This window comes from Crinia signifera, chromosome 1 (assembly GCF_055691185.1).
Source record: "Crinia signifera chromosome 1, ASM5569118v1, whole genome shotgun sequence".
Lineage (NCBI taxonomy): Eukaryota > Metazoa > Chordata > Amphibia > Anura > Myobatrachidae > Crinia > Crinia signifera.
Window position 1 is genome coordinate 65,761,490 of NC_139217.1, and position 15,418 is coordinate 65,776,907.

At 46.3% G+C, this 15,418-nt stretch overlaps 1 long non-coding RNA gene across 1 annotated transcript; it reads right to left on the bottom strand.

The window, feature by feature from the left end:
• Window positions 1-13,569: 13,569 nt before the first annotated feature.
• Window positions 13,570-15,193, bottom strand: LOC146026004 (uncharacterized). Its single transcript, XR_014454335.1, has 3 exons — window positions 15,141-15,193; window positions 14,759-14,882; window positions 13,570-13,634 (listed from the first exon to the last, which is right to left on the bottom strand). It is a non-coding gene; the product is annotated as an uncharacterized LOC146026004 (long non-coding RNA).
• Window positions 15,194-15,418: the final 225 nt, after the last annotated feature.

A 15,418-nucleotide genomic window follows, 5' to 3' on the forward strand; every position in this document is an offset into this window, starting at 1 on the left:
CACCCATGCATGACATTCTAATTTGATTGTTCTATTGGCACAATGACACATACCACTATGTAATGCAAAGCATTGTTCAACTGTTCACTGTATGCCTTGTTTTTGTTCTTTTCTCTTTTTATTTTTGTAAAAATCAATAAAAACTATTGAATAAAAAAAAATGATGTGGTCACTTATAGTACTTCAGGCACTGCAAATGGTTGAGAGCCATACATTAAAGCCTATTGTTTATGTAAAATTTTGTGCTCATTATTTCTCTTGCACCCCATTTTTTTTTCATACAGTATTGTGTATACTGCCCTGTGTGTAAAGTATGTCAATTCTGCTCAGCTCTTTAGCTAAGTGCTCATTAATTAGTATGGTTGGGTGAGGGTCTGTCCTTTAAAGCCAATGGAGGACCTTAGTGCGTAGAGATTAGATGTATTATGGGACTGTATCATTTAAAATTACAGCTCTCTGGAACTATACTGAAAACCCATTCTGAATTCTGGGCCTGCTTCCTTTCCAATCGTTCCCAAGTGTATTCGTGCCGGGGGCGATGGTGCAGCTCTGCGCATGTGCAAGGCCGTTGTACAAATGCTTTTGGTGACTATCGCAGTTGCCAAAGCGTTCGCATGGGCAGAAGAGGGTACAGAAAAGGGCAACGCCCATTGTTTTATGGGCATCTGCATGAAACGCTGGGGGTTCCCCTGGGAATGCATGGTGGGCCGATGCCTGCTCGGAGTAGACAGTTTAGACTGACTTTTATTTCTGAAGGGTAGTGAAATCATTTGATGGTCGGTGACAACCTTGCATGTTTCCGAGAGGATTCGGTGGTGTGGGGGGGGCGGGCATTCAGCCGGATGGCATGCAGTGTTAAGCGGCTCGCTAAGCAATGAATGAGGATCACAGCCTGGGAGGAGCTGCCCCTGCAGCTAGCTCCCCCTGCTGTCAGACAGCATAGCGGCAGCCTGACGTAGACAGCTCAGCTGCTGGGAGTCACACAGCCTGACGGAGGAAAATAAAAAAAAAATAGGTTATTTGAGTCGCTGCATCCTGCGGCGGTAGGGGGAGTCTCTAGTGACTAGGAAACCCCCCCCCCCCAGAAATATTGGAAAAAATGGGTGAGATACAGATGGGGCAGGTCCCATCTTGGCTACCTATGGCGAGAGTTTCGCCAGCTCGCCATGGCGCCCGCCATCGCAATACATTTTAAATGCTTGGCGATTCGCCGTGGCGTCTCCGGATGAGTGCAATACCAGTGATCATCCACCAGATGTCACTTTTGAAAACCTCTTTGCGCATGCGTAAAATTTATGCTGAAGCGCGTGCATGAAGCGCAGGAACTAAAGTAAATAATTTATTGTCCCTGGCAAGCCTAGTCAGCGCCTCTCTCACACCACCGGCACGAGCATGATCCCATCTCTTTGAAGGAGAGGATCATGCTGATGCGGGCGGAGAGGCGCTGCCTTTGTTTAACACGAAGGAGCGTCTCTGACGGACGCTCTTGCGACCCAGTTGCACAGACGTTCCAGTAATGAGATGCTTTTGCGTCTGAGTTGTTATTATGGCAGGGTACTACAGTAAAGTACTTTACTACTATTGTGCTGTGTCCAGCAAGCTGTACTGTTCTATAGATAGTGTACACACTAATAAATAAAATTACATTGCATTGCGTACACAATCATTACATTAAATTATACTGTACTGTATTGTACGTCTCATTGGGAACCAGCGCGGATTGTAAGTATTGGACTGTATAACATCAGGGCTCCCGCCACGTGTTCCGGAAAGTACTGTACTGTACGTGTAGGTCCACCCTGTAACATACAGTAGTACTCTACCTGTACTGTTGTGCAGTAATTCAGGCTGAAAAAAAGAAGTTACTGTAGTCCATCAAGTTCAACCAACTGAACTTTACGGGACGGTATCTACAGTAACTTGTAACTCATTAGTTACAAGTTACTGTAGATACTGTCCACTACAGTTCAGTTGGTTGACTTAAGTAAAACATACAGTACAGTATCTACAGTACTGTATGGTCCAGTACAGTACATTACTGTACTGAATGTTTACTGTATTTTGTCTTTTTTTCTGTTGCAGTGTCTGAAACTGTCCCCACCGCCCTGGACGCCCGGGAGGGGCCGCCGCAGCAGCAGCAGCAGCAGCAGCAGACGGGAACCAGCGTGGATTGTAAGTATTGGACTGTATAACATCAGGGCTCCCGCCACGTGTTCCGGAAAGTACTGTACTGTACGTGTAGGTCCACCCTGTAACATACAGTAGTACTCTACCTGTACTGTTGTGCAGTAATTCAGGCTGAAAAAAAGAAGTTACTGTAGTCCATCAAGTTCAACCAACTGAACTGTACGGGACGGTATCTACAGTAACTTGTAACTCATTAGTTACAAGTTACTGTAGATACTGTCCACTACAGTTCAGTTGGTTGACTTAAGTAAAACATACAGTACAGTATCTACAGTACTGTATGGTCCAGTACAGTACATTACTGTACTGAATGTTTACTGTATTTTGTCTTTTTTTCTGTTGCAGTGTCTGAAACTGTCCCCACCGCCCTGGACGCCCGGGAGGGGCCGCCGCAGCAGCAGCCGCAGCCGGGAACCAGCGCGGATTGTAAGTATTGGACTGTATAACATCAGGGCTTCCGCCACGTGTACCGGAAAGTACTGTACTGTACGTGTAGGTCCACCCTGTAACATACAGTAGTACTCTACCTGTACTGTTGTGCAGTAATTCAGGCTGAAAAAAAGAAGTTACTGTAGTCCATCAAGTTCAACCAACTGAACTGTACGGGACGGTATCTACAGTAACTTGTAACTCATTAGTTACAAGTTACTGTAGATACTGTCCACTACAGTTCAGTTGGTTGACTTAAGTAAAACATACAGTACAGTATCTACAGTACTGTATGGTCCAGTACAGTACATTACTGTACTGAATGTTTACTGTATTTTGTCTTTTTTTCTGTTGCAGTGTCTGAAACTGTCCCCACCGCCCTGGACGCCCAGGAGGGGCCGCCGCAGCAGCAGCAGCAGACGGGAACCAGCGCGGATTGTAAGTATTGGACTGTATAACATCAGGGCTCCCGCCACGTGTTCCGGAAAGTACTGTACTGTACGTGTAGGTCCACCCTGTAACATACAGTAGTACTCTACCTGTACTGTTGTGCAGTAATTCAGGCTGAAAAAAAGAAGTTACTGTAGTCCATCAAGTTCAACCAACTGAACTGTACGGGACGGTATCTACAGTAACTTGTAACTCATTAGTTACAAGTTACTGTAGATACTGTCCACTACAGTTCAGTTGGTTGACTTAAGTAAAACATACAGTACAGTATCTACAGTACTGTATGGTCCAGTACAGTACATTACTGTACTGAATGTTTACTGTATTTTGTCTTTTTTTTTGTTGCAGTGTCTGAAACTGTCCCCACCGCCCTGGACGCCCGGGAGGGGCCGCCGCAGCAGCAGACGGGAACCAGCGCGGATTGTAAGTATTGGACTGTATAACATCAGGGCTCCCGCCACGTGTTCCGGAAAGTACTGTACTGTACGTGTAGGTCCACCCTGTAACATACAGTAGTACTCTACCTGTACTGTTGTGCAGTAATTCAGGCTGAAAAAAAGAAGTTACTGTAGTCCATCAAGTTCAACCAACTGAACTGTACGGGACGGTATCTACAGTAACTTGTAACTCATTAGTTACAAGTTACTGTAGATACTGTCCACTACAGTTCAGTTGGTTGACTTAAGTAAAACATACAGTACAGTATCTACAGTACTGTATGGTCCAGTACAGTACATTACTGTACTGAATATTTACTGTATTTTGTCTTTTTCTTTTAGTTGCGCCAGCTGAAAGCTGCCCCACCACCCAGGAGCAGCAGCAGAGCAGCGACAGCTCAGATAGTGGTAATCATTGTTATTGTTACGCTCACTATTTTCCTACAGTATACAGTAATACTGTATTACTGTATTACATTATTTGCTTATTTGACACTACTTGATACTGTCTCTTTTACACACAGGACGCCTGGTCATTGACACAGAGGAAGAGGAAGCGGAGGAGTGGGAGACGCCGGGAACCAGCGCGGATGGTAAGTATTGTACTGTAGAACACCAGTGTTCCCGCCATGTGTGCTGAATAATATCATACTGTACTTGTGGGCCCGACATGTGTACTGCGTAACACCTGTGGGACCACCATGTGAACCCTATAACACTTGTGGGACCCACATGTGTGCCATGCGGTATAACACCTGGTGTACCTTATACCATTTACTGTATGGTACAGTATCTTTACTGTATTTTGTCTTTTTTTTCTGTTGCAGTGTCTGAAACTGTCCCCACCGCCCTGGACGCCCGGGTGGGGCCGCAGCAGCAGCAGCAGCAGCCGGGAACCAGCGCGGATTGTAAGTATTGGACTGTATAACATCAGGGCTCCCGCCACGTGTACCGGAAAGTACTGTACGTGTAGGTCCACCCTGTAACATACAGTAGTACTCTACCTGTACTGTTGTGCAGTAATTCAGGCTGAAAAAAAAGAAGTTACTGTAGTCCATCAAGTTCAACCAACTGAACTGTACGGGACGGTATCTACAGTAACTTGTAACTCATTAGTTACAAGTTACTGTAGATATTGTCCACTACAGTTCAGTTGGTTGACTTAAGTAAAACATACAGTACAGTATCTACAGTACTGTATGGTCCAGTACAGTACATTACTGTACTGAATGTTTACTGTATTTTGTCTTTTTTTCTGTTGCAGTGTCTGAAACTGTCCCCACCGCCCTGGACGCCCGGGAGGGGCCGCCGCAGCAGCAGCAGCAGCAGCAGCAGACGGGAACCAGCGCGGATTGTAAGTATTGGACTGTATAACATCAGGGCTCCCGCCACGTGTTCCGGAAAGTACTGTACTGTACGTGTAGGTCCACCCTGTAACATACAGTAGTACTCTACAGTAATTCAGTACAGAATTTCTATTCCTCCAGCCTCAGTACAGTAGATGGCCGTGTGTCCCAAGTACTGTATACAGTTGGCATGTTAGTGAACAAAGGCCTGTTACAGTATTTGTACCGTATAACAACTGGGGTCCAACCATTTACTCTACTGTATGTTTATTTAGTCTTTTTATTTACAGTTACAACATCCCAAAGCGTCCCCACCACCCATATGACCCTCCGCCCCCGACGCCGCAGAAGCAGTGCACCCTCTCCCTCCGGCCCATCAACAGCTGGTAAGTACTGTACTGTACATTACTCCTGATTTCATCTGGGACAGACGGCAGGGGTGATACTGTACATAGACAACGGGGACACTGACAGGAAACAGGTGCCAAACAGTCTGTATGACCTAACCTCTCCTGCCAGCGCAGCGACCGTGACACATCCAGAAGCCGCGTCCAGAATACATTTACTGTAGGTGACCAGAATTGTGTTGCAATTGTCACGGTTACACTACTGAATACTGTATGTGTTCTGGATACTGTACAGTACAGTATGTTTCAAACTAACCTCTTTTTCTGTTCTTTTCCGCAGTTCCACCCACCCAGACGACCCTCCGCCACCGCCGCCGCAGGACCACTGAGCCATCCCCCTCCAGGCCATTGGCAGCTGGTAAGTACTGTACAGTACTCTGATTTCATCTGGGACAGAGACAGCAGGGGTGATGCACAGACAATGGGGGCACTGACAGGAAACTACTGTACATGGTTTATACTATCCATACGACTTCCGCTCTCCTCCCAGCACGACGGCCGTGACACATCCAGATGCTAAGGCCAGAATAGATTTTGTTTACCATAATTGTGGTGCAACTGTCATTTACTGTACAGTACTGATAACGCAGATATTTATCTGATAAGATTAGATATGATTGATAACCCAAAGTTGTATTTATTTACCTTATTACCTTTAAATATAACGGCAACGCTGAAATGATTGCACACCCACACAACCTTGTTATAAAATGTATGACAATGCTTTATTTAAAGAATAGCTTCATTACAGGTATTTGCAAATGCAGACTAACACAAGAAACATAAAACTGACTAGCTAATACTTAAACAGTAATTCTAAATCAAATCAAAATGGACACCTTTCAAGGACAGTGATCAGCAAAAAATAACTGTAAACATACTGTACAGTAAATGAAATGGTTGGACCCCTGGTGTTATACTGTAAAGTACTTACCAGTTGAGCTGGTGCCCGGCTGCTCCTCATCATCCTCCTCCTCTGCCTCTGTGGTAAGGGGGGGGCAGCGCCGCTCCTCCCTCCGACGTCGGCGTGACAGGTCTATATAAAAACCATTGTGACAAATATTGTAACGCCAGGTACAGTATTATTGCAGTACTGTATACAGTACGATACACATGGAGGGCCACACTGGTATTATGTGGGACCCCAAATACTGTATTATTATACAGTAGGATACACATGGTGGAACAACACTTGTATTACAGTATGGGGGACCCCAAATGCTGTATTATTATAGGATCCACATGGAGGGCCACACCGGTATTATGCGGCACCCCAAGTACTGTATAATTATAGGATACACATGGTGGGCCCCACCGGTATTACATACCTCCCAACATGACCCATGCCAGGAGGGACAAAATGCTCTGCTTCTGGACTTTCCTGTTAATGTACAGTACAGTATGATTGCCAATCACCAGTTTTTGAACAGGTTAACTAATAAGAAAGGTGTTTCTCCACAGGTGATGGTAATCCTAAATTAAGAGGAAAGTCCAGAAGCAGAGCGTTGTGTCCCTGCTGGTGAGGGTCATGTTGGGAGGTATGGGGGACACCAAGTACTGTATTTTTATATACTGTAGTACTGTACAGTAGGATACACATGGCGGGCACCCAGGTACTGTACACTGTGTACAGTAAACTTTGAGTGAACACAGGAATTAAAGGGTACACTTGGCGTTACTACTGTATACACTTGTACTGCAGTCACCACTTTATTAAAACTTTATTCTGGTACACTGTACAGTATCCTCACATTACTGTACTTACAGCGTCTGATGGCCTGAAGTCTGTCAGGATCTCTCCTGACCAGGTCGCTCCACCGGCGCTCTAGGGAGCGGACAGACCGCTCACGGCCAGTGTCTGCAAGAATTGCCCTACGGGCATTTTTATACGCCCGCACCTTCTCCCTGTTGCTGGAGAGAGTGAGGTCTCTACAGCGCACCAGGTGCCTAAGCTCCCGGGTGCTGTATGGCTCCTCTCTGCTGCGCTGCGCCATTGTACAGCATACAGTGCAGTAGGCTAAAAATGGCAGAGCGGGCGTCCTAGTAACACACGCTGTGTGCGACACATGACATTCATCATGCGTCCCAAAACTTTATTTTGTTCTTGTGTAGTTTCACGGCGCCATCATGGCGCCGTGCTACTTCCGGGTTGGGTGCGCTCGCCAAACTACTGTATCTTAAATAAAGTAACTTACTGTAACTCCATGCCAATGTGGATAGTTCATACCCCCACTGTCCACGTTGGCATGGAGTTGATTTAAGATACTGTGGCATGGCCAGCATAGCATCCGCAGCCCAGTGGCGAAACCCGCGTCCCAGCAGCGTCTGAGACGAACCAGCGTCTGAGACGGCCCGCCCCTTTGCGGATTATTGCTGCAGGAGATGGTGTAGTGTAATGTCCTGGAATGTATTTCAGGTCGGTTCAACCCCCCTCCGCCCCTGGGGGGAGGGGGGGGGTGGGAGGAGGCGGTTGACCTCAGCTGCATACAGTATACTGTAGTACACATTACTCCGTGGAAGAGACAATAGTGCAATGGTACTGTAGCCAAATCAAGTCCTCTTACTCTACAGTACCAACACTTCATGAACACCTAAAGTAGCTGTGGCACAGGTGTACTCGTTACTGACTGACACATTATAAATGATCCACAGGTGGAGCTAATTACCTCACTTACAGTATGATTCTGTGAGGACACCTGTAAAACATTAACTGTTTTATTTGTCTAGTTTTGTTAAAACTGTTACATTTCATGGTTTGGCTTTAAGAAATATCACTCTACAAAATATTCGAATAAAAAAAAAAAAAAAAAATTGACACCGTGATCGAACACGGGTCTCCTGCATGAAGACGGGCGCAGCTACCCACTACACTATGCAACACATTGATGTCTTTGGTCGGTAGAGTGCTGATATAATAATCTGTGGGGCCTGTTGCCCAGTGGCGAAACCCGAGCCCCAGCAGCGTCTGAGACGGCCCGCCCTTGACAGACCAGCGTCTGAGACGGCCCGCCCCTTCGTGGATTACCGCTGCAGGAGATGGTGTAGTGTAATGTCCTGGAATGTATTTCAGGTCAATTCAACCCCCTCCTCCCCTGGGGGGAGGGGGGGGAGGGGAGGAGGCGGTTGACCTCAGCTGCATACAGTATACTGTAGTACACATTACTCCGTGGAAGAGACAATAGTGCAATGGTACTGTAGCCAAATCAAGTCCTCTTACTCTACAGTACCAACACTTCATGAACACCTAAAGTAGCTGTGGCACAGGTGTACTCGTTACTGACTGACACATTATAAATGATCCACAGGTGGAGCTAATTACCTCACTTACAGTATGATTCTGTGAGGACACCTGTAAAACATTAACTGTTTTATTTGTCTAGTTTTGTTAAAACTGTTACATTTCATGGTTTGGCTTTAAGAAATATCACTCTACAAAATATTCGAATAAAAAAAAAAAAAAAATTGACACCGTGATCGAACACGGGTCTCCTGCATGAAGACGGGCGCAGCTACCCACTACACTACGCAACACATTGATGTCTTTTGTCGGTAGAGTGCTGATATAATAATCTGTGGGGCCTGCTGCCCTGTGGCGAAACCCGAGCCCCAGCAGCGTCTGAGACGGCCGAGCCCCAGCAGCGTCTGAGACGGCCGAGCCCCAGCAGCGTCTGAGACGGCCGAGCCCCAGCAGCGTCTGAGACGGCCCGCCCCTTCGTGGATTACCGCTGCAGGAGATGGTGTAGTGCATGGGTCTTCAACCTGTGGCCCTCCAGATGTTGTGAAACTACATGTTCCAACATGCATTGCCACATTTTTTCCTATAAGAGCATGCCAAAACTGTCAGGGCATGCTGGGACATGTAGTTGCACAACATCTGGAGGGCCACAGGTTGAAGACCTGTGGTGTAGTGTAATGTCCTGGAATGTACAGTATTTCAGGTCAATTCAACCCCCTCCTCCCCTGGGGGGAGGGGGGGGAGGGGAGGAGGCGGTTGACCTCAGCTGCATACAGCGAAACCCATTGGCGAAACCCGAGTCCCGACAGCGTCTGAGACGGTCCTTTAAAGAATTAGCGCAGTAGTGTGCTGTACTGTATTTAAGGTCAAGTCAACCCCCTCCTCCCCTGGAAAGGGAGGAGGCGATTGACATACACATTATGCACAGTACCAACAGTTCAAAATATTCAGCATCGGCTACGTGAACGTGAAGGTAAATGCATGTATACTGTAGGATCATGACACTACAGTACACGGCCCTTTTGCGCGCTTCGATGTTCACGAGCGACTCATTTGCACGAGCGTCTCATTTCCTATGAGCAGCTCATCACGCACGAGCGTCTCATACTGTAAGCGCGCTCCGTACGGCGAATGGCGGGTTTCCATTGGCACATTGCAGTATAGCACTCCGACTCTAGCTTGATGGAGCATTAGCCACCCAGTGGTGGCGGATTGTATTGCATGGCGTGAACCCACGCCCCTTGGCGCACGCCGGCGCAAGAAGAATTTCGGAGCGCCAGAACCTCCGCCATGGCGGCCTGGCGGCAAGGATGGGACCTGCCCTATCTGTATGTCCCTCCTTGCGCCTAGGCAGCCTGAAGGAAGGTACACCTAGATGATATCGCTGATTATCAAAAAACAGCAAATACAAGAAAGGTGAAGGTGTTCCTCCCAATGGCGGAACACCATGTACACTATCTCACACATACGGAGAAGAGGACAGTCCTTTTATAAATAGGGACGTATTCTTATCAGGGCGCCATTGGGAGGAACACCTTCACCTTTCTTGTATGTACAGCAATATTGTTCATGCAGGGCTGCCGACGGGGGGGGGGGGTGCAAGGGGTACAGCTATAACAGGTCCCGGCCTCTGCAGGGGCCCGGGCAGCTACCCACACATGGCATGGCAACACCACCCTTCCCCCCCCCCCCGAACCAGCACAGTATCCCCACCCGGCGACAATACACAGTGCAGCCTGCAGAGCGCCGAGCCTAGGATACAGTGGGGCTCAGCGCTCTGCAGGCTGCACTGTGCAGTGAGTGCTCCAAGCCATGAGTCCCGAAGAGAGAAGATGCTGCGCCGTGGCCACAGCTGGTAAGTAATAGTAATGGGGGGGTCGGGGTTCCGGCGTGCAAAGGGGGGGTGCCGGCGCATGCTAGTGGGGGGGTGCCACTGGGGGCCCGAGCCCTGTGTTCATGTATGGTGTTGCCCATAATTAGAATTTTTGGTACTTGTGTACTAGCACGGCACCCAACGCATCGCAGACCATATCGCATGCGATGGTATGCGATGCGACGCGATATCGGCCGATGTTGTACAATGGCATACAATTTTAAAATTGTATGCCATTGTATATGGCATACAATGCGATGTGATGCGATTATAAATTGTATAAGCACCCTAATGGGTGGCTACAATGGTTAAATGCACCCCCACGCCACCCCCAAGTATAAACGTGAACCCGAAGCGTGGCGAGTGCAGTGTACAGGTATCCGCGTCCCCTCGCGGGCTTCACAGGTATCCGCGTCCGCTCGCCACGCTTCGGGCAGGGTGGCTCGCCACACTTTCTATTCTCAACTCCACGCCGACGTGGATAGTGGGGGTATGAAAAGGTCGTAGGACGCGTACCACCGCCCCTCGCGTGCTCGCTGTGCTCGCCACGCTTCGGGTTCACGTTTATACTTGGGCGGTGGCGTGGGGGTGCATTTAAGCATTGTAAGCACCCATTAGTGTGCTTATACAATTTAATATCGAATATGAGTTAAAATCGCATCGCATGCCATCGGGTGTATGGCATGCGATGCGATTCGATTAAAAAATCGGGCGACTAATTATCGGGGCGCCGTGCTAGTACACAAGTACCAAATTTTTTATTTTCTTCTACAGACATTACAGGAATTGTGTGATTAATACACTTTTACCTTATTGAACTTGATCTATTATCAACACTGATAACAAGCTTGTGTTGGCCTGAAATATTTACAAAGATACTAAATAATATCCCTTTAATTTGTATATCCCCAAAACATTTTTCTTTCTTTTTTTTTGGAAGCGGAAACATGACATTTGTTTGTAAAATCGATTTGGAGGCTGGTTATTTAATAATCGATGAGTTATTGCAGCAGTGCATTAATTTTCATATTGATCAAACAAATGTCATTCACAAAATATCAATCTTTGTTATATGACTGTCACATTGCTGATGATTTCTCACTGATCAAGTACACATCTAGCTTGGATAATTACGTATGCTAGTAACAGGCTTGGGTTAGCATAAATGATTTGCTAACATTGTATACTACACATCATCACTATACTGCATACTGTTTATGGGAGGAACAAGTATAACTGTGGTGTATTAGGCTTGTTATTTAGTAGTGACTGATTATCTCTGCAATTTCTATCTCATAGCTTCCACTACAAGGGATCGCACTCTGATCTTTTGACCAGAAATGATTGTTCTCAAAAATAATTGCATGGCAATCGCAATGAAATAAGCCAAAGATGACCAAATTATTCTCGCTTGGTTGACATTTGTATCATACTTATACTGTATACTGTATATAGTGGTAGATGCTCAATTAGTTTAGTAATACCATTCAAGTGCATGAGAGGGAGGGGTTAATACTGGGTAAGTAAAACATGCATTGTCTCTTCAGCTCACTAAATGATATTAGTAACCATTCTTGAACACTACATGATAATAGAATGGTACTTGTGTATTATCACGGCGCCCATTGCATCGCATCGCATACCACTAAATAGGGTATGCGATGGTATGCAATTTCCGCATGAAAAAGCCTGAATGTACAATTAAATATTGCATCGCATGGCATGCCAGAAAATGGTATGCCATGCGATAGCATGTGATTTTTAATTTTACAAGCACCCTGATGGGTGCATACAATGCTAAATGCCCCCAGAATGTTACATGCCCCCCCCCTATTGTCAACGCGACCCCCACTCTCAACGCCGACCCGAAATGTGGCGGTACGTGTCCGCCAACCTTTTCATACCCCCACTATCCACGTTGGCATGGAGTTGATTTTAGATAGCGTGGCAAGCGCAGCGAGCCCCGTGAGGGGATGCGGAAGACATGTAACGAAATCCGCGTCCCCTCGTGGGGCCCGCTGCGATCGCCACGCTTCGGGCTCGGTGGCTCGCTGCGCTCGCCACACTATCTAAGATCAACTCCACGCCGACGTGGATAGTGGGGGTATGAAAAGGTCGGAAGACGCGTACCATCGCCCCTCGTGGGCTCGCTGCACTCGCCACTCTTCGGGTTGGCACTGATAGCCGGGGTGGCGTTGACAATGGGGGTGCATTTAACATTGTAAGCACCCATCAGGGTGCTTCTACAATTAAAATTCAGATCTGATCGCATCACATGCCGCTATATTGCATGCGATGCGATGTACTGCAGTACGATCAACATTGTGGGCGCCATTTTAATACACAAGTACCTAGAATTCAGAGATATTGGTGACATATATTTGTGCAAATGTATTATAAGCCCCCAAGCTATTGTCAAGGCTTCCCTGTATATCGGGGGTCCTTTGCACTATATCTAGGTGCAGGGTGGGGCACCCCAAAAAACAGCATATATATATATATGTGGCGAAACGCGTTGGGAATGGCTCCCTGTGATCCCGACATTGGCCCTTATTCTGATCGGTGCGTACTTTCCCGAATTCTTTCGGTGCGGTCCGCACGCCACGCTGTGCGGTGGCGTACGGCTAATGTCCGTAGAAACGCCCACGTGTCCTCCGCATTCGGACGGACTCACTCTTTAAGAACAGGGCGTGTGTATGGACGACATACAAACCGTGCGTGTGCGGTGGAAACGTACAGATTCTGCACGGTCTTCCGGCACAAGCACGGTCTTTCCGCGTCAGAACGTACGGGAAGCTGTCCGTACGCCCCGATGCGGAGTATTTACGCTCAATCCCACACTTTTTTACTGAGTACACACAGCGATCACATGACCCACTTAGGCAATTAGGCAACCTCATGAAAAAGGGATTGTTATCAATTTCAATCAATTAAATGCTCATCTATACTGACCCACATTCCTACTACATTCATGACACACATTAACCCTTACAGCATGTGACCCTAACATACATCTATATACACTATTTACATTTGGCTTATTTAAAAGATTTTAAACAAGTTACACATATACTTTTGCATGTTAGAAAAAAACACTGACAACTTTGAACTTTAAATAACTATTTATTATTATAAAAAAGAGAAAAAAAAGGGCCATAAATTAATTTTCCCCATCAATGAGGCGGTCCATTTCGGACAACATCTGCCGCATCAGGCCTCGAATTCTTAGGAGGGCCCCACGGCGACCCTCCTCTGCTTGGGCAGGCTCATCTGTGGAGGAAATACAAATAGAAAAATGAATAATGATATTCATGCATACATTTAACATAGTCAAACCTACATTTTAAACATGCACCGTGACAGGTGTGTGTGTATATATATATATATATATATATATATATATATATATATATATATATATAGATATGTATATATATCTATATATATAGATATATATATATATATATATATATATATATATATCTATATATATATATATAGACACATATATAACTATATATATGAGACATACACCTATACATACATGCATACATACTACATGTAAAGCCTGATTTTGGCCCTCTACCCTTTACTCTGTAGAACACCTCACAGTCATACTGCTCCTTCTCAATCCAAACCCACCCATGACTAAGCTCTAAAAAGCATGTCACGCGCTGCACCAATCACAATTCTGCAAACAAAGTTCAGTGTCTGTTATATGATGGAGCCTGGCAGGGGAGTTACACAACTCTCAGGAATGCACAGTACATTGGTGCAATCAAGCATGGGTTGCCTGCTGATGGTCTGCTCCAGAAAACATTGTCATAATGCCAGTTAGGGGAAGCTGCAGCACTAACCCACTCCCATGCTCAAAAGCATTACTAAGATCAAATCAACACACAATTATGGTGCTAAACATACATGCAGACCGCAGGGGGTGGTTAGCTAGAGGAGTGCCCAGGGGCACTGACCACTTGTTACTCCAGTCTAAGCCACGCCTGTCCATACTCCATTTATGCCATACTGAATCTAGTTTACAAAGATCAATCACCAGTAAACTCTACTCACCTATATGAGGCTACAGATTGTATGCTTGCAGCAGAGACATGTAACCCTTACATGAGCAAGTCATCACTTTCTTCCAGGATACAGATTAACTACACAGGTTCAGTGGCACTTAAAATCGACCTGAAAGCCATCCCCACAACCTGTGTCATTAATATGTGTCCTGGATGAAAGGGATGGTTTGCCCACCCTATCTAACCCCTACGTGTGTCTGTTGCTACCCAGTTTGTTTAATCACTTTATAGTATTGAAAAACACAATTGAATCACCAGTGCTACATAGCAAATAGTAGATGACAAAAGGAAAAATTAATCCTTATGTATACATACCAATTTCTGGCGCCTGGACGACCTCACAGGCCTCAAAATCGTCCTCATCCTCTTCATGAGGGGCCTCCACTGCTGGCACCTCCTCCTCTGTTGCCAGCGCCTCCACCGCCCACCCATCCTCCTCCTCCTCCTCCACTTCGTGTGGCACCTCCTCCACCATCCCTTCCTCCTGAGGCACCTCCTGGGCCCTTGGTTGGCCAACCTCCTCCTGGGCCACCTCTGGCTCCTCCCGGGCCTGTCTTGCTCGATCCCGTGCTGTGTTTGGGAAAAAACAAAAAAGTGCTGATTAGGGGTCATTTGTATTAAGCCTTATCAAGCTATAAATGCAAAGGTTATAAGTACAGATAATTGTACAGGCAAACAGCTCCTTTGTGGCCTTTACAAAACACAGCCTGTAACATGGCAGGTATGCTGTGACATTTGGGCCATTGTAAGCATCACAAACATTAATCCTACTGAATGACATATTTTATCACCATTACAGGGTGTCAACCAGGAAGTAGCATGTTTCACTCATGATCAGGCTGGTGATATGCCATGTTTCACTCATGATCAGGCTGGTGGCCTTATTGCCTTAAATAAGGTCATGTAAGCAATCATGTACAAATGGCCATTTCAGGTATAAACACTCACATCTCGCTATGCTGGCCCTGATTTGCT